This window comes from Peromyscus eremicus, chromosome 6 (genome assembly GCF_949786415.1).
Source record: "Peromyscus eremicus chromosome 6, PerEre_H2_v1, whole genome shotgun sequence".
NCBI lineage: Eukaryota > Metazoa > Chordata > Mammalia > Rodentia > Cricetidae > Peromyscus > Peromyscus eremicus.
Window position 1 is genome coordinate 112,891,275 of NC_081421.1, and position 20,674 is coordinate 112,911,948.

Consider the following 20,674-nt stretch of genomic DNA (forward strand, 5'->3'; position numbering starts at 1 on the left):
GAAAAAAGAAAATTTTCTTTTACACAGATATTTTAAAACTGTAAACAATGAAAAGTAACCAAAAAATTCCATTTGCCTTTGATGAAATTTTACAGTTTGGCTTGGGGAAAGCATTTAACATCGTTACTTTGTGGTCTCCTGGCTAAGTCTGTAAGTGTTTCAACACTTTGAGAAAAAAATATAAAGTAAGGTGATTCTGCTTCTCCAAAGATTTGGGGAGCACAACTAACCTCTTTCAAATCAGCCATTTGCCAACTGTTTCCCAGGGAGATATCTCGTGGATTCCAAATATCTTTTCATCCTGAGGCTTTTCAGATGCCCATTTTCCACCATAATTTATTTCCTCGTTTTGTAATTTTTTTTTCCAAATATATTGAGCAGCCTCATTAGTCCTCCTTAGAAGTGTGATTTAAATATTACATTATGTCACTCTGAAGTAGGTTTCTTACAATTTTCTTATTATTATCTATTTAATTCTTACCATTTGATTTCACTCCTTTGGTTCTGAAGTTGTTCCCACTGAATCAGACATTAAACAAAAATCTTTTCACCTATAAATAAAAGAACAAATTCAGGTGACCACAAATTTACTGCATTCAGGTCCCTCAGGAGCAGGTGAGGTTCCTGGTGTTAGTTAATGAGTTAGTAAATTGTGGGCACATTTCTCCTGAAATGACAATGTTAGGGGCCCCCGGGGAATCTGCCTGCCCCATCGTGTACCTATGCTATAGTTCCTGAAGCCAGACTGCAAGAAAAAACGTTGTATAGGAAGTTTTCTAAGTGGGTAAATTGCTTGTTGATGTCTCCTTTCCTTATGGGCCATTGCTCTGGTCCCAGGTGCCAGTACTGAAAGAACTGCAAGGTGGAATTCACTCCCCAGTCCTCCCGAGCCTCACCCCTTCCCCTCTGCACACTCTTTCTCTTCTTTCTAAACTGTAAGTATCTAACCATTGAACTTGCTTCTGCATGGTCCTCAATCAGATTTTTCATCATTTCCATCTGTTGACATTAGTTTTAAAAAGGAAAAAAACTTGACTGGATTTACCCCCTGTAATGTGGAGATTACTTGTAACCTTTACTTGATAGATGAATAGAAGTCTCCTTTATTTTCTGTCCTTATAAACTGTTGTTAAATAAATTGGACATTGTGGATAAGGTACTTGAAAACTTTGAGTCAGAAGGAAAACCCTCTGTAGGTCTTCAGACCAAGAAGGAGTCATTTAAAAAAAAAAAATCTCTGAATAGAAGAAAAGGAGGAGAGGGCTCCATAAACCATGTTCAAACAAAGACAGCAAGACATCACCAGCAAAGGCTGTCAAACTATTTGCAGACGTATTTCTTACTAAGGAAGACATTGGTCCAGGCACACTGGGATTAACTATTCTAAGAAATCACATATAGGAAAATTGGACGGATCTAAGGTAGGATGACATGAATTTCCATACTTTCAGCTCCCCTTTGTCCTACAACTTTCCTTTTTTGTTTGTTTGTTTGTTTGTTTTTTGAGACAAAGTTTCTCTGTGTAGTTTTAGTGCCTGTCCTGGGTCTCGCTCTGTAGACCAGGCTGGCCTTGAACTCACAGAGATCTGCCTAGCTCTGCCCCCTGAGTGCTGGGATTAAAGGTGTGTGCCACCACCGCTTAGCTAACTTTCCTTTTTCCAGCTCCTTTCAAGGTTATAAATGCCTTCAACAATTAATATAAACCAAAGAATACCGTGTTAGTAACATCCTAAAGTACATCGTTTTTTCAAGATTAATTTTTGTTTTTAATTATTCATATGCCCGTGTGTCTGTGTGTGGGCACATGAGTGCAGGTGCCTGTGGATACCATTAGTCCAACTCTTGAGGTACAGCCTGCCTAATGTGGATGCTGAGAGCCCAACTCAGGTTCTCTGCAAGAGCAGGATGTATTCTTAACCATCTAGCCATCTCTCCTACCCCTGTGCTTTTGAACTATTATATTTCTAACCATAAAATAAAAGTGTGAGTCTTGTTTTAGGAATCAGATGAAGGAAATATTTCAACAGAAGGAAGAAACCTCTTTCCTGAGCTCCTCAATTCTTCTGTGATAGTCTAGCAGTCCATTACTGCCTGTATGTATACGACATAAAAAGTTAAGCCTCACAACAACTATAGTGCTTAAATCCTTGCTCAATAATACGAGACTGTGTGACTATGCAATGTACAGCTAGCTTCTATAAGAGAAGCAAAATTTATAGCTCATTTCAGGCACGACACTAAGTAGATCAGATTCATCAGCAAACCAAAGCCTCATGACAATCAGCGTTATTTTCATTCCACTTTACAAATGAGGAAAGCAAGGCAGAGAGAAGCTTGATACCACCCCCAAGGCCAGGCTAGAGAGTAGAAGAGGGAGAGCTGGAGACCAGACAGTCTGGCTGCAGCACCTCAGTCTAATCAATGCTCTGACTGCCTCAGGAGCAGTGGGGACATTTTTCAAGTATCAAGTGACCAGACAGGAACAGAAAAAGCTAAAGATTGTGAAACTCAGACAACATATGATCTTGATCTGACAAAGGGTGGAAAACAAGGACACTGAGTTCCATCATTCAGTCACAGGCTTTCCCTGGGTTCTCAGTAGGTAGCTGTCTAGGGTAGTGGTGAAGGATACAGGCAATGGCATGAGCAGCGTCAGAGTTCCCTCTGGGGTGCTATTTAAGTTTCTCTAGTAGATCCTCCACCCAGCTTCTGGAGGATCCTTCTCCTGTTTTGCACCACTCTCTTCTGGTGTTTTATTCAAAATCTTTTGTGCCCCCTAAAACTAGGTATTTTTAGCTCAAAATTGGAGTATGTTTTCATGTTTTGTAACAGATTGCATGATAAAGCAGAGGGAGTCCAAGCTGAGAACTACTGAGAGTTATGCTGGAGGGAGCTCCTCCAATGGGGAGAAAGACAGTTCGAAAGAATGCCAAGTCCCCTTGATATTTTTTTGATTATGTACTCTGCATAAATAGTATGAAATATTTTAAACAAGAACATCAATTAAATTAAATCTGACATTTTACATATAATATGTAAAAAACTAATGTTAATTGTAAATGGTTATTATTTATCTGATACATATTAATTTGAATTGGCATAGTGTTATAAATCACTTTGACAAATATATCAGTGACAATCTTTTTTTTTTTTGGTTTTTTGAGACAGGGTTTCTCTGTGTAGCTTTGTGCCTTTTCCTGGAACTCACTTGGTAGCCCAGGCTGGCCTCGAACTTACAGAGATCCGCCTGGCTCTGCCTCCCAAGTGCTGGGATTAAAGGCGTGTGCCACCACCGCCTGGCCAGTGACAATCTTAAAATACTCATCCAATATGCTCTTGTTCTCTGGTCTGTATTTGGTATTTTCCCTCATTTTTATAAAATCACTACTGAAATAAATAAATAAAACCTTCATCCAATTACTGTTACATTCTAAAAAATCTTTGGTATTTTCTTCCAATCTTATTTGATTTCATATAAACTAATCTCAATTATACACTAATAAATAGCATAGAATTTATAATCCTATGACAAATTAATTTGTCTTAAAGGAAACTAGAATTCTGCATTTAAGTAGAAGTAAACCATGAGCTATAAAAACATGTGAAATAGAAATACAAAAGTAATTTCGTTTTCTTTGAAATTACATTTGGATAAAATGTCATTTCTGTAGCACTATTTTTAAAGGCCCCTTCTTCCCTTTTCTGTTTTTCAGTTTGAGGTAGGGTTGCCCAGGCTGAGCTTGAACCCACCATCTTCACCTCTGCCTCCTAGGATTTCAGGCATTTATCACCACCACACCCGGCCCTTTAGTCTTTTTCAATTTGTAAAAGTCAGGTTGTTGGGTTTTAGTTTATTTTCTTTTTTTCCTGGACCAGGCTGATCCATACACCTACATAATTCCTAAAAGTGGAGAATTAGGAAAAAATTCTGTAACAAAACTTATAAAAAGTAATTCTTACATCTGTTTCTTTCGAGTCTCATATCCCTGATGACTTTTTCCTTCTCTGGTGATTGCCAGTTTGGAATGTCTCCATGTTCTTCCTGACTCACAGTATATTTACAATGTGTGCCTCAGGAAGAAGTATACAGAGCAGTTTCCTCCTGAGCTGGAAAAATAAAAGCACAGAAGCAACAGATACAGAGGGACAGCAGTTCTCTACTTAAACCACTCAAAAATGAGGGGGTTTTGAATCTTAACAACTAAAACCCATTCTTTCTACCAAATATTTCTAAATTAATGCAAGTGTTTGAAATTTGGAGGATTCAACTTCTGTCTCAGAGATTGTTCTGGACATAAATTCAAAATGTTTTAACTGCTGTACCTGATGGCACAAGCCTGTAATCCTAGCTACCCCAAAGCCTGAGGTAAATGGATCAAGGGTTCAAGACCAGGCTGGGCAACATAATGAGACCTGTATCAAAGGGGAGAAAAGTGGAAAGGCTTAGGTTAGAACTCAGTAGTAAATCCCTGGCCTAAAATGTTACAAGACCCTGGGTTCAAGCCTGATATTGAAAAAGAAAAAAAAAAAAAAAGAGGGAGGAGGGGACTTTAGCATAGTTCCAGTCTTAGGGAATGATTGTTGTGGAATAATCTTTTTGTACACTGTGAAGATGTGTCACTCTGATTGGTTTAATAAAAAAATCTGAACAGACAATAGCTGGGCGGGATTTCCAGGCACAGAGGAAGGACACTGTGAAGAAGGGCAGAGTCACAAGGAGATGCAGAGGAAGCATGACATGTAGGAGATGAAGTAACAAGCCATGAGCCACATGGCAGCATGTAAATTAATAGAAATTATTTCAATTAAGTTAGACGAGCTAGTCAGAAATAAGCCTAAGCTATCAGCCAAGCTTTTGTAATTAATCATAAGTCTCCATGTTGAGATTTTGTAGTTAGCTGGCAGGACAGAGAAAGACTCACTACAAATAATAGTGAACATAACCATGTCAATGGCAAGAAGACATGTTAGGAATGCTGTTGACATTTTTCTGGTTTTCTTTCTGTTCCTGTGATAAATACCATGACCAAAAGCAACTTGGAGATGAAAGACTTTGTTTGGCTTACAGGGAGGGAAGCCAAGGCAGAAACCTGGAGGCTGGAACCAAAGCATGGCTTCTTATTGGGTTCCTTCAGACACACCTTAAGCTACCTTTCCTATGTAGTCCAGGGATAGACAGTCCAGCCTATCTGCCCAGGGATGGCATTCCCCACAATGGGCTGGACCGCCTACATTGATTAGCAATCAAGAAAATGCCCCAACCAATATGTCCATGGGCCAGTTCAATGAAGGAAATCCCTTCGTTGAAGTTCCCTCTTTCCAGATGTGTCAAGCTGACAATTGAAGCTAACCTGAGGACTTCCAATCCTGTGTTTGTTCTTTGCACTGAAATGATACAGTTTGCAAGTGTTGATATTTGAGTATTGACAGCTGTGTGGGCTTCCATGCCACAAAATCACTAATGTGATGACATCCAGGGGATAATGCACAAGAGAGAATAAGTGCTCCGTGAATTCTAGAAGCTTTGTGCTAAGCTTTATGGTGCTCTATTGAAAATGAATATTAAAGAACCAAAGTCAAAGAAAAAAGGAGCAAAGGGAGACCATGTTCTTCATGAAACTAAACAAAAACAAACAAACAAAAAAACAGAACAAATGAACAAACAAACCCCACAGAAATGAAGGAGGGAATGATAGGAACAGATCATATTCTAAATATACGTATCCTCTTTGAGAGAGTATTCTGTTGCAAGAGCACAGGTCAGATTTGTGATTTTGTTAGGTGGTGCTGTTCATTAAGCTGAGGTAAATACTACTAAAATTAAAATGGCATAAAGTGTCAAAGATCAAGATGCAACTCATTAACTGGGAGAATAAAAAATGTTGACTTTCTTCCATGCCTAACAGTAACCCCACGTGTCTCAGGAGGACCTTGAGGGCCCATCCTACTCTGGCTTCCAGGTCTCCTCCCAAAGATGCTGGCAAAGCATCTCTACATCTCCAACCATTCCCTTGGATGCTCTGCCATCCATCTGGACCCTACCTGCTACTCTTCCATCATCCAGTACTCTTCTTTCAGACCCCAGCCAAGTCTTTGCTATTATAAAATACTTCTCCATTCCGCTTAGTTTATTTTCACTTTATTATTTTTACATATTTTATGCCTTTTAATATTCTCAGCATTTAGTACTGTGGCTGGCACATCATTATCATGCAACTTATCAGTGACCGTAGAACTTCACAGCTATGTTAGAATCATGACACCAGATTTTACTGGTCTAATTCCCACCTATATCGGCCACTTCAAAGGGGTGTTTTTAAACAAAAATCTTACAAACTGGTTGTGTTTGTGCAGCAAGATACATAGTTTTGATTTAGAGTTATAAAAATTAAAAATAATTGTAAACACAGGGAGGGGACACAAGTCATTTACTTCAAGGTTAAGGGGGAAAATGGTACAGCTCTGATGCCACCAACCAGCCTGACTGGTGATGGGTAGAGCCCAGATAAGGCATGTTTATTCAAGTGTGGATGGTTCTGTTTTAACAGAAAGGGGTGTTGTAAAATTTCCTCATTTCTCACTCAGGAATCAAGAATTCTTGTATGCATGTGGTGAAAGTTAGCTACCAAATCATATAATGCTAAGAAAGCAGTCACACCCACAAAATATCCTTATCTGACCACAGACTGTACATTGTGTGTATGTGTGTGTGTGCATGTATGTTCATCAGGGTGCTCCTGTGTAGGTGGATAAACGTGTGTAGAAGCCTGAGGACAACCTCAGGTATCATTCCTTGGTCTATGTGTAGTTTTTCATTTTTGAGAGACAGGGTCTCTCACTGACTAGGGACTTTCCACGTAGGCTAGGCTGGTTGGCCAGTGAGACAAGGCATCCTCTTCTCCCCCTTCTCTCCAGCACTGGAACTACAAGGACACACTAACTTATGCAGCTTTTTTCATGTGGGGTTGAGCTCAACTTTTTATGCTTGTAAGGCAAGCACTTTACTGACTTCCTGAATGAACTTTCTCTCCAGACCCAAGACGACTCTGTGTGTGTGTGTGTGTGTGTGTGTGTGTGTGTGTATGATCATATATATACACATATGTATATATTATACAGACACACGCACATATATATTCAAATAAAAACTCCTGAAAGTTGTAATACAAAATTAGTATCCAACAACAGGAAATATAGCATAGATTTGATAACATATGGAAATGATAGTAATGTAAGGACCATGTACATCAATTCTAGCATTACTATTTTACCTATCAAGTCCTCTTAAAATAAAGATAGATTTGTTTTCTCAAACACACTTCTATTACATATCAAACAAACAAACAAAAACTTAACGTTAGATATGGTATGTGTGTTTTTTTCATGCTTACTTTCTGTGGGTAAGTATGGCAGCCTGCCAGAAATCTTAGGCCAAACTAGTCAGCTAGATTCATGGTCTGTGGGTACAAGTGAGAGACCCTAACACAACATATAAGATGGTAAGAAATTAAGGAAGACATCCATCCCAGCACCAGCATCTCACCCCTTCCACACACACATATATGCATGTGAACATACACATATCATACATATTATACATTAAGAAAATCAGCCACTCATGGGTAACCATGATCAGACTTCACTGTACTCAGCCATATTCCATAGAGACCAGCTATATCTAAACGTAGTATGGCTAGAATCCCTAGTACCAGAATCTGACTCCTTTACAGAAAGCAGATGAAGACTGTGTCAGTGTAAAAGGAAGAGACTTAGAAACGGAAGAAGACTAGAACAGTTGCATTCCCCCATAACCATCTGTGTAGTTCTCGGGGCAGAGAGAGTTCTGTGAACAGCAAGTCAGATGACTTCTCCCTATCCCCCCATACCAGACACACACACACACCCCGTTTGCTTGTAAAACATGGCCTTGCAAAATCCTTTAGCTCAGATCTGGTGTGTGGATGTCATATGGGTTCTACAATGATGGTGGAAAAATAACAATTGTAGGGAAACAACTGGATGTGCTGTGAATTGCGACCCTGTTTACACTTTTACTTTAACCATAACTGTTTGTTTAACAAAGCACTCCTCGTTTGAATTTCCACAGTTGTGTGCCTACCATGAGCATCTTGGGTTTCATGGCAGCCTGGCCAGCATTTGTTTGGATTGACACGCCTACTAGGGGTATAAAATCTTACATTAGAGTTATCCTTCACAAGCAAACACAAACAGTACCCAGATGCACAAACTTTCCAATTAACACTTCCTCCTTTGCTTCTCAAAGACTTCTCTCCTAATGTTTGCTTTAGGTGGCCAACACTGTTGATTCTGTCCTTCATAGTGGTTTATTTCCCTCACCTATAGCATGCCCACACAGGACATAATGACAAAGCTTTTCCTAGGTCACAATCCAATTTTTCTCATTTCCTCCTTCACTTTTTTTTTTCCTGCATGGATGGATTTATAAGATTTAGAATTCATTTTAATACATGGCATATTCTCTTACTTTTCAAAGTTTTATTATTGAAACCAGTGTGTTCTACAGCTCTGTTATCCCTGGACTGGAGTCTCCTTGTGAGTGAACACCTTACAGACTTTATCCCCTGACTTTATCTGATCTTGCATACAATACAACAGCTGAATACACTCCCCCAATGGTCAGGTCTAACAGGATGACTAGCAAGAGTTTGCAAGAGTTGGCATTCCACACACCCCCCCTCCAATAGCAACTACTGTTTACTCACATCTTTATTGCAGGGTATCGGTGAATCCTTTAAGAAGCCAGCCTTACTGTGGTGTCACCAAAATCAGAAAAAGAAAAACCAAATAGAGAATTTCATGGCATGACTTTCCCTTAGTAGCTGCCTGAAAAGAAGAACAGAGATGGTGATAAAGCTAAGTGATCTAAGCTTGGCAGTATTGAACTCATGTGAATTAATTTATATGAGTAATTTCTTTTTGTCCTTTGTCAATCACATTAAAAAAAATCTTCAATTATCTGGACCTTGGGCCTCATTAATTCAACAAATGTTATACCCACTAGATACCGAGGATACATAAAACAAAACAAAAACTCTTCTCTTGAGTTTATAGTCCAGGAAGACAGTTCAATGAATTAATAAATAATCACTAAAGGATGTGATTCTTTATTTATAATTTAATTTATAAATATAGACATGGTGTTAGGTGATATGTATGTACAATGAGCAAATAGGCCTCTGTCCTCACAAGGGCTATGTGTTGAATCTCAAGGAGCCATGTACATTGTATGTTATCACACAAGGAGCATTTAAGCCAAACTTTGAGAGACAAGAATTTTGTTCTGGAGGCAGCAACTGCTTAGCTAAGAACAAAAAAGGAAACAGCATTGGTGTGTACACAGCATAGCATCTGGCACAGGAATGGTATGGGGCTGGACATCAGAAAGGCGGCCCAGAGTCAGATCCCCACAGTAGCTCTTGGAGGCTGAAGGAGAGGATGGAATACAGGAACCTGTGGGAACTCAGATATGCAAAGTCCTCCAGATGCAGAATGTGAAGCCACAAATGTTAGGCAATGATGGAATCACCAGGGCCAGGCTGCCTGGGTTCAAGTCCTGGCCAGACTCCTTACAAGCTGTGTCTTGAAGATTTGAGGAGTGCTGATTCATTCCTAACGTGGCTAACCTGGGAGTCAGATTTCACATTCTCTTTCCTTGAACAGTTCTGTTAGCATTGACCAAATAAGGAACTGTACGAGACTTAGGAGACAGAAGGGAAAGAACAGCCATTACCCTCTGAAAGCCTCATGGCTGTGAATAAGGGAGGACAGGCAGGGGCATTGGAGGGCCCCAACTTCTCTTCATTCTATTCCATTCTACTTTCAGCTCTTCTCAGCTCAAGTTTCCCTAGCCAGAAGCAGCCCTGTAGCCAACATCAGACACCTGGGGCAGACCCACCTACAGCAAAGCTTCCCACAGACTTTCCAGACAATACTTCACAGTCCATATGGGGTCCACATGTGCTTGGTGTTTTCCCACTAATGGGTGACTCCCCCACCCCATCTTTCAATTTTCCCTTTCAGACGCCCCCTTCCCTGCAAATTCATAATGCTGTATGTGTGTATACAGTAATTGATCCTTCATTGTATACTGTACAGTGGATCTATTTCCCTGACAGATAAATCAGACACTCTGCCTAACCTTCCTGTGTCTTGATTTGTCATAGAAACTGGTGATGTAGCTGAGTCAGTGAGGTGCTTGCATGTGAACTTGAGAACCTGAGTTTGATGCCCAGAACAAAAACCATGTACGGTGGCTAACATGCTTGCAATCCCAGCACAGGGGAGGTGGAAACAAGCAGATCCCTGCGGTTCACAGCTACTACAAAACTAGAAATGACAGAACTTGGTAACATAATTATTCAATATAAAAATGGAAGAAGGGGCATGAAGATTTGCTTTTGGATTCTAGCTTCTAAAATAAATTGTTAAATGCAGTTTGAGGTATCATTTTCTGGGAGAAACTAGAAGTCGTTTGGGAGAAAATAGTGGAATTTTTTGTTAGACGTGAGGAGCCTGAGGCATCCTCAAGAGTCTGACTGGAGGTGTTCCCAGGACATTACATACACTGGGCCCTTGAGCCAGAACATCAGGCGTGGGCTTTCTCCTTTATTCCTCCACTACACATTATAAACATGCTAAGAAACAAGCTAAGAAGTGAAGCCTGTGATAGTATCGTTTTTTTCCCCCTTTCTTTTCTTTTTAAAAAGTTTATATATTTGTTTATCTTTTTGATCTGCCTCAGCATTTCTAAAACGTTCTGGTCTCAGGAAAACTTCACTTGTTTAAAAAAATTAGAGGCCTACAAAAATTTTGTCCATGTATATTTACTATATGAGTTTAAAATGATAGTTTAATAATCTGTTAATTAATTTCAAATTAAAAATAAATCTTTCCATAGTGACACAAATAATGTTTCAAGAAAAATAACACTTTTTAAAACAAAAATATCCAGCCTAATAGGAGACAGCCACTTTTCTCATGTCTGCTATTGACCTGCTTTGTGTGACACCCACAGCATGTAGCTAAGTAAATAATAAAATGCAACTGACATTTTAGAATTATTATAAACACTGCTTTGATTTCATGGTCCCTCTGTAAACCTCAGATCCCCAAACCACACTTTAGAGACCAGTTCCTTGAGAGCATGAAGCCACGGGTGATGTTTGATACTGGGGTGGAGGAAGAGCCTCCGGCCTGTATGTAGCTATGCAAGAGATGGAGAGCAGGTGTCCTGCAGCTGGATCATCTCATGGCTCCTGAGAACGAGAAATTACAGAGGACAATACTAATGAGTGTTCTTGAAGCAGCTTTGGAAATTTGTAAGCCATTTGAATCACATCTGCACCCCTTGATGGATGGTGACTGGCAAAGAGCAGCTTTTTCATGAGAGAAAATTGCAGAGCTAAGAGGTCCTAAAAAAGCCAGGATTCAGCTACAAATAACAGACGCATACATGCATTAATAAAGCTGGACAATTTTTGTGCTACTTACAAAAAGTGTTATTAGTTTCCTAAAAAACGTGTATTGTTTAGGAAAAACAACAAAACATGCTTGGCTGAGCCCACTGACACCCAAACCAGACCCTGTATGTCAGCCTCCTTTGCAGGTAAGTGTCCTTGTGCACCCATTTCCAGTCAATGATAGGAAAGTCAAAGTGTGTGAAAGACTTATTAAAAGCAGCAGGCTGGGTCTGAAGGAACCTTAGTTTTCTCTTCCTCCTAGCTCCTACCTGGAGAGAGAGAGAGAGAGAGAGAGAGAGAGAGAGAGAGAGAGAGAGAGAGAGAGGATTGGAAATGTGATCTAATTAACATATGAGGCACTTTACATACAATGAAAGTCACATGGACATTATTTTCAAGCAAATAAAGAACATAAGATAGTGCCCCCTGGGCATGCTGTACAAACATGAGTTGATCGCCATGATTGTGTGTCATATAAACCACAAAGGGTTTATATACAGTTCTCCTTACATTCACAATATGTTCTTGGTGAAACAATTTGAGGAGTTTTCAAGCCTTTCTGGAAAGATTCTCTCTACTCTGGACTGGCTGTGCTTCTGAGGGAGACACTGGCCTTGGAACAGGAAAACAGCACCCTTCCTTGATTCCCAGTACACTTGGCATGTAGTAGACGCTACAGAGAACACGGATTATTGAAGAGTTTTAGGGGTTTAGGAAAGAGTTAGGTGCAGTTTAAAAAGATTAAACGTATGAAAGGATACTAGATCAAGTAATCCAAAGGCATCAGGGAGAAAGAACAAGGCTTCCCTGGCTAATGTCACCTAAGGATTTTGTTAAGGTTCAGATTTAGGAGTTGTGGGATTCTCTATTTCTAATGAGCCCAAGACTTTTGATTCTGCTAGCCCTAGACATTGTTTTGGGACAACAAGGGTGGAATGAATCCATGGCCTTAATATAAGCCATGGAGGTCAGAGTATAATTATCAACCTTCGCCCTTCAAGGAATTACATTCCAGGTATATATTAGACTCTGGAGAACACAATGGGCAGATTCACTACCCCTTTCAGCACTTGTTGTTAGAAAATCCAGCCATTAAAGACTGACACACATGCATATCTACTTGGGAAGCATGTATACCTACACAAGCACCAGACACATGGTGATTCCTCAATGAACACCTGAGTGATCTCTAAAGAGTAGAGTCTGGAAATTCCTACAATATGGGGGTAACTGAAGGTTTGTCTGACACAGTGATGTTTAAGCAGATAACTGTAAATTTGAAATGTATATAAGTTCTGAAGGAACAGGTCGGAGGTAGGAATGTGGAAAGCAGGGAAAAGAGTGCTTAAGTAAAGAAAGAGAGGTCTTTCTAACAGTCTCGAGGTAGGAAAAGATAACAAAATGAGGAGTTTTTAACACAATGATAACATTCTTATATTATTTAAAATTGTATTAAGTAAACAAATGTTTCTGTCAAGTGAATTTTCTTAGAACAGAAGAGTAGATTTAAAACTGTAATGTTACTTCCTAAGTTCAGAAAAGAAAATATAAAAGGTTTTGTGGTTTCTAAGATACTTTAATTTGCTGTACTCTCTTCAGAGAATGACTGCAGAACAAGTGAGTCAGGAAATTCTGAAGCAGTTAGATGATACTCAGATGAGACCTCACAGAGCAATGCCCTAAATTTCAAACATTCCAATGAAAGGTAATACATTTTTAATACTCTTAAGTGGTTCAAGCTGAGTATGATTTCCCATAGCAAGATAAGGCAAGCAAGAGGGTAAGAATCAAGTAGAAAAATGTGATTATCAACAGATGATGTGATTATCCATAAACCCTTCAGAATAACTGTTAGAATAGTTAGAAAAGCTAGTAGACACTAGTAAATAGATAAAGCCAAAAATATTTATGTATACCTACATAAACAAATAAAACATAATGTCTAATAGACATCATCTAAATGCCATCAAAAACACAAAGTACTGTAGTTGGAAATTTTCCTGTGCCCTGCCCCATCCCGCATCCACTCAGACCCAAATAAATACACAGAGGCTTAATATTATTTATAACTGCTTGGCCATTAGCTCAGGCTTATTACTGATTAGCTCTTACACTTAAATTAACCCATAATTCTTATCTATGTTTAGCCATGTGGCTTGGTACCTTTTCTCAGTTCTGCCTTGTCATCTTGCTTCCTCTGTGTCTGGCTGGAGACTCCTGACTCTGCTCTTCTTCTCCCAGCATTCTCCTCTTCTGCTGGCCCCACCTATGCTTCCTGCCTGGCTACTGGCCAATTAAATCAGTATACAAGGGCATTATCCCACAGCAAAGTACCTAGAAGTCAATCTTTTGAGGACCTTTACAGAATTACAGAATTTGTTGTAATGACCCCAAAGAAGATGGATTCTGGGAGAGAGTGGATCAGTATCTTCAGATGTGTATCCATGGTAAGCCCATTAGGCTTCATTATTTAGTTCCATAGATATGGTCATCCTGACTGCCCAGGTTAAATTCAGTGGACTATAAAACAAAACAAAATAACATGAACATGGAAAAGGGAACAGTAGGGATAAAAAGGAGCTGACAGAGGTAAGAAGAAGCTAAGAGAGGGTGGGTTGAGAGTGATCAGAATATGCAACATAGCTCTATAAAATTGTCAAAAAATTTAATTAATAAAAAATAATTAAAATAAAATTTTAATAAAAGTTAAATTTAAAGCAAAGATTCTAAGGAGAAATCTTCATGGCTTCAAGAACAAGCAAGAAATATATACTAGGAAAGGGTAGAGTATTGAATCTACTTTTAAACTAAAAAAGTAACTACTAGTCTTAAATACTTTGTATGGATTTTTGTATATTGATACATATTTAAGGCTATTTTTGTTATACTGTATATATGTTTCTATTATTGTTTAAGGTATTATACCTATGCAGATCATTTAACAATGTAATGTAAATTTCTAGTTCTTGAAAGCTATTATTACAAACTATTTAGGATAATTAAGAAGTGCAGGTTAGTAGTTAGTTATAGCAATCAAACTTGTAGTCATGTAAGCATGTTTTCAAGGTCAAACTGAGATATATTTTAGAAAGACAGGTGGTCTTCAAATACTTCAGAGATTCAAATACTTCTACAGAATATGGCATTTAAGATGTCTTATTAAAGTAAGGCTTTTCATGACAGTACCAATTTACTTTAAAAGAGGATGATGGGCATAGAAGAATCTCCATATGGAGTGTGCTTTCAATTTGGCAAAGCTAGCCATTTGGGCAAGAAACTGCTTTTGCCTCGATTGCTGACAGTATGCTGTCCAAACTGGACAAGCAGGACACAAAAGAAGGCAACTGCTGAACTTTGCCACAACAAGGTAGGACAATCCCTCAAATTCCTGCTTCACAAAAAAGTCTGTCAGATATTCTAGGCCTGTAAGCCAAAGATGGATGCCCCAACATTGCAGAGGAACCATGAGTGACTGTTCAGGCAGCCAGAGATCTGTCATTTGTATGGTTTTGAAGTGCACTTCCTGTTTACTTGGGTAATATATTCTTCTTGATTCTCTAATGGGTTTGAAGACCAAATAGTTAAAGTTTTACAGTTTTCCTTGTTACCAAATTCAGAAAAGAAACTTACATAAGATATGTAAAGTTTATAAGGTTGAGAATCATAAAAGCTTAAGTTGTTTATCTAAGAAGATGCTTTAAGGTCTAAAAAGATTTTTTAGGATGATAGCACAAGTTATGATAGAAAGTGGTTTAGATATAAAACTTTGAACTCACCAAGATAGGACAGATAATGGAGTATTTTCTCTGCATTTGCCAAATAGAAATGGACTGGACATTGTGAATATAATTATTATCTGAAAATTGTTCTCTCTCTCTCTCTCTCTTTCTCTCTCTCTCTCTCTCTCTCTCTCTCTCTCTCTCTCTCTCTTTGGTTTTTTTCAAGACAGGGTTTCTCTGTGTAGTTTTGGTGCCTGTTCTGGGTCTCGCTCTGTAGACCAGGCTGGCCTCGAACTCACAGTGAACCATCTGGCTCTGCCTCCTGAGTGCTGGGATTAAAGGCGTGTGCCACTACCACCCGACCCTGATAATTTTTCTTACTATATATAGTTTTACTGTGTTAGAGTTAAAACCTTTTTTTATTTGGACAAAAATGGGAAATGTTGTGGGATATACATATACACTGTGTAAAGATGTATTGTTGTAATTGGTGTAATAAAGAGCTGAATGTCCAATAGCTAGGCAGGAGAGGATAGGCAGGATTTCTAGGGAGAGAGATAGAGATGGTAAGACAGATCAATGTTGGTGTGTGGATTTTGCCAGCAGACTCAGAGGAAGTCAAATGTACAAAATGAAAGAAAGGTAAAAGCCACGATAAACATAGATTAATAGAAGCAGATTAATTCAAATTGTAAGAGCTAATTAGAAAAAATAAACTATACAAAGTATTTGACTAGGGGCTGGAGAGAGGCCTCAGCAGTTAAGAGTACTTCTTATTCTTGCAGAAGAACACTGGTCCCCAGTACCCACATGGTGCCGCAAAACCACCCATAACTTCAGTTTCAGGGGATCTTGCAGGCATAAGTTTCTATCTCACCAGCAACTCCCAAATACCCAGCAGCCACTTCCCAAATTATCACACAGAGACTTAATATTACTTACAAATGCTCGGCTGGTAGCTCAAGCTTATTACTAACTAGCTCTTACACTTAAATTAACCCATAAATTTTTAATCTATGTTTAGCCACGTGACTTGGTACCTTTTCTCAGGATTGCATTCTTATCTTGCTTCCTCTGCATCTGGCTGGAAACACCTGACTCCACCCTTCCTCTTCTCAGCATTCTTAGTCTGGTCACCCTGCCTATACTTCCTGCCTGCTTACTGGCCAATCAACGTTTTATTAAACCAATTTGAGTGACAAATCTTTACAGTGTACAAGAGGATTATTCCACAGCAGGATTCGACATCTTTTTCTCCCAGGCATACAACTGGTGCACATACACACATGCAGGCAAATGTACATATACATAAAATAAACAAAAATACATCTTTAAAAAATAAAATGGCAAAAAAAATATTTTTTAAATATCTGAGTACATAAAATTAAGGGTTTCTGTACATGGATACAATGAATTTTAAAACTATCCAAATGACAAGAAAAGGTTATAAGCAAGTTAATTATCACATAATTATATTTATTATAAAGTTGTATGTAGCCAGGAGAATCATTGCAACTACGTATTAGAGCCATATTCTGTCATTACAATGACAGTCGAGTTGAGGAGATGGCTTCATTGCTAAAAAATGCTGTTGAACAAGCATGAGGACCTCAGTTCATTCCCCAGACTCTGGGCAAAAGAGCCAAGTGTGGTGACACATGTCTGTAGTCATAGCTCTTAGAAGGTGGAGACACGAGACCCCTGGGGCTCACTCTGCAGCCAGCCTAGCTGAATCAGTGAGCCCTAGACCAATGAGAGATCCTGTTTCAAACAAACAATCTGTACCGCTCTTGGGGAACAACATGAGATTGTCCCCCGATCTCCATCTATGTGTGCATGCATGTGCACAGGCATAAGCACACACGTGTACATACAGACATATGCACACATGCAATAAAAAATGAAAATAATGAATGAAAAGAAACAACAGATTGTCTGGAATCATAATATAGGGTACATAATATATAATACCATAACAGAAATAAAAATCTTTCTATATTTTAAGTGCTATTAAAGACATAAGAAATGCCAGGAAAAAAGTCCATTATTATCATGGTCAAACATGGTGGCATGCAGGTAGACATGGTGCTGGAGAAGGAGCTGAGAGTTCTTACATCTTGATCTGAAGGCAACAGGAAGTGAACTGAGTGTCACACTGAGCAAAGCTTGAGCAAAGGAGACCACAAAGACCATCTGACAGTGACACACTTCCTCCAACAGTGACACACTTCCTCCAACAGTGACACACTTTCTCCAACAAAGCCACCCCTACTCCAACAAAGGCATACCCTCTAATAGCACAACTTCCTATGAGCTGATGGGGGCCAATTACATTCAAACTACCACGTGTCAAAAAAGAAAACAATATTGTCACATTATATGACCTAGGGTTAGCAAGTTCTTTAGCTCAGAATATCAGTGTGTATGAAAGTAGACATATGACATATAAAAACAATTCACAAATTAGAACCGTAATTCCAGGGAGTCTGATGGCCTCTTCTAGCCTCTGAGGGCACTGCGTACATGTGGTACACAAACACACATGCAGGAAAAACACCCATACACATAAAATAAAATAATCACTTCTGCAACATGAAAAACTCACAATACAAGAATATAAACAATAAATAACATGTATAGATCACAAGTTCTAAGTAGGAATACTACTAATATTTGATATTGTTGAAGATATGAAAAGCTGAGAATTTGTAAACATGGATCAGTTTATATTTGCATAGCTTTTATGGAGAAGTTTTGGTAATCTACACCAATAATCTTGGGTTTTCAAACCCCTTTAGCTTAACATTTCATTTTTCTATTAGTATGATAATCTATTACATTGATAGAATAAAACACAATTTGTTGTGTTCATATCATTATCACTGGCACTAGGTAACGAAGACTAAAAATCTAAGAGGTATTGACTCCCTGTTTCCATCCCCTATACCTCTGATCTAGAAAACCAAGTCAATGGCTAGAGAGTTAATCAGTTAACAGTTCCTTGCAGCTGTTAGGAGTTCGGTTCCCTGCAACCACTTGGGCAGGCTCACAAGCCCCTAACTACAGTTCCAGGGGACATCAACGCCCTCTTATGAGGCACCCACACTCACATGTACATATACATAATTAAAAATAAAATTCATTTAAGAAAAGAAAACCAACTCAAGCTCTTTTGTGGAATAGCTTCGATATTTATTCTAATAGATGATTTTGTCACTGTTCTTGCTTAAAGAGATGGGCCCTTAAGATGTTACCTATGCTGGCTTTGAACTCCTTGGCTCAAAACTTCTCCTGCCTCAGCCTCCCAAGTAACTGATGTTGTAGGTGTACACCACCAGGCCTGGTTTCCTCACTGATTTTTAACAAGATATACTTTTGTATTCTCAAACTGAATGGTGTAACTTCAAATATTATGCGTAATCATAACACACAGTAAATTTTAGGGCTTGACAATTTAAGCAAATAAACATCCAAATTTGCTTACTAAAATGATATTTGAACCCCCAGAAAATCAGAGGTATCAAAGGGCTTCTTCTTTGTTCAGACTTCATATAATAATGAAGTCTGTATTAGCATGGCTGACAGTTTGTTCTGCATGCCCATTTGGAACTGCAAAACAGGATGCTATCTCCTATACACTGATTTTTATGGATATGATCAATGTGCCTTTGCTATCAAGGCTCAATTTCCTAGAAAATTCTGTGTCATGCTTAATATTAAAATTAAACATAACTCAAAGTATTTGCCGAGTAATAGAAGCAGCTGGAAGGAACCAATAAACCAATTAAAGAAACATCTAGCCTGAGTTGTTTCATTATCATGTTTGCACCAGAAACTTAATCTTTCTGCAAAGAATGACCTAATTAGTAACTAGAGTCCCTTTCTAGTGATAGAAAATTCTTCTCTGCTTAATAGAGGTGCAATAGACTGAAGAGTTTTGTTTATTTTTTATTTCTCTAAGTTGAAACAATTTTAACCAACTTTATTGAGAACTGATTATCATACAGTAAATTTTAATTCATTTAAATGCATAAAAACCAATATATTTTGACAAATGTATGCGCCCATTATCACCTTTTCATTTACTTAGTGAATATGTTGAGAATATTTTGCACCTATACATGCAATATATGAATATAACTCATGAATAAAACATATGGGTCAGCCTCATGTGCTTATGGTAACCTCACCACAGGTGTCAAAGCTCTCAGAAAACACCATGGAAGAAGAGCTAGGATGTTCAGTAAGGCCTGGAGACAGAAGGCCCCTGGAGACAGGTCTAGAAATCCACCCAAGAGGAAACCAGGAGAGTTGCATTTACTGAGTACCCACTGTGTGCTATAACACACACATGAGTTCTTCTAATAAAAATGTTTTATTTAAAGAACCTGAAATGTAAACAGCAATCAAAGGCTGAAACCACAAAGATGACTATGGAAGCCTGAATCCCTAACCCTGTAACAGTGATTTTTGAGATCTTGGACAAGGTATCCCACATCTCTGTGCTTGGTTTGATGTACCTAACAAGCATCCTGCTCTCACAAAGCTAGTACACATGAGTGAGTTTGTACAAGTGAAGTACTGAGAAAAGCCCCCAGTTTGTATGAGAACTCAGTGTTATCTACAACTGCTCTCTAATCACAATCACCCCAAGTGAACTCTTCCCGGTCTCAGTTCACAGACTGTATACCAAAGGACAGGTTTGAAGACCTAACATCACACAGCTAGCATGTTGCAGACTCTTATCTGAAAGCAGGTCCCTTAGACTCCAAAGCTCCCTCTATATTATGGTTGAACTGGAAAGTAGCAATGAGCTGGGGAAAGGGCAGAGGACAGTATGAACCCACCCATATTTTCTTTTTCCTGAAAATCTCCTTGGTCCTCCTCCTCTCCCAGCATCTGTAAACAATGATGTTGGAGGCCACCACTAGGTCACCTCTTAGGAGCAGCAGCTCTCTCCTTCTCCCTAGAAGACATTAATAATGGCAACTTGGCTGTTTACAGCTCTCAGCTGCAGCCTTTTCTGGGAATTACTTTGGACCAAAGGTAGATCATCACCCAAGGTCATGTCCCATTTTCAAGGGCTGCTTGTATCTACTCACCAGTTACCACGGAGCTGCAGGTCTACAGGTTCCTTACTTCAAATGAACACCTGTGAAGGGCCATCCACTTGCAGAGACACCACCATGGGATCTGCCATGATCTATTCTGCAGCCAATTTCTTTCCCCAATGTTCTTTTCTCAATTCTGGATAGGTGTTACTCTGGGAATGCGCCCAAATGAACTGGCTACATATAATCTCCACGGAGGGATCTGCCTCCAGGAAACTCACCCCAGGATGCAGTGCTGGGAAATATCCTGGGAGCCCCTCTACAGTCGCCTTTGGAAGGGCCTTAGCTAGGGGCAGTACTGACAATGGCAGGCAGGCTGGAGCAGGGCAACTGTTCACCAGAG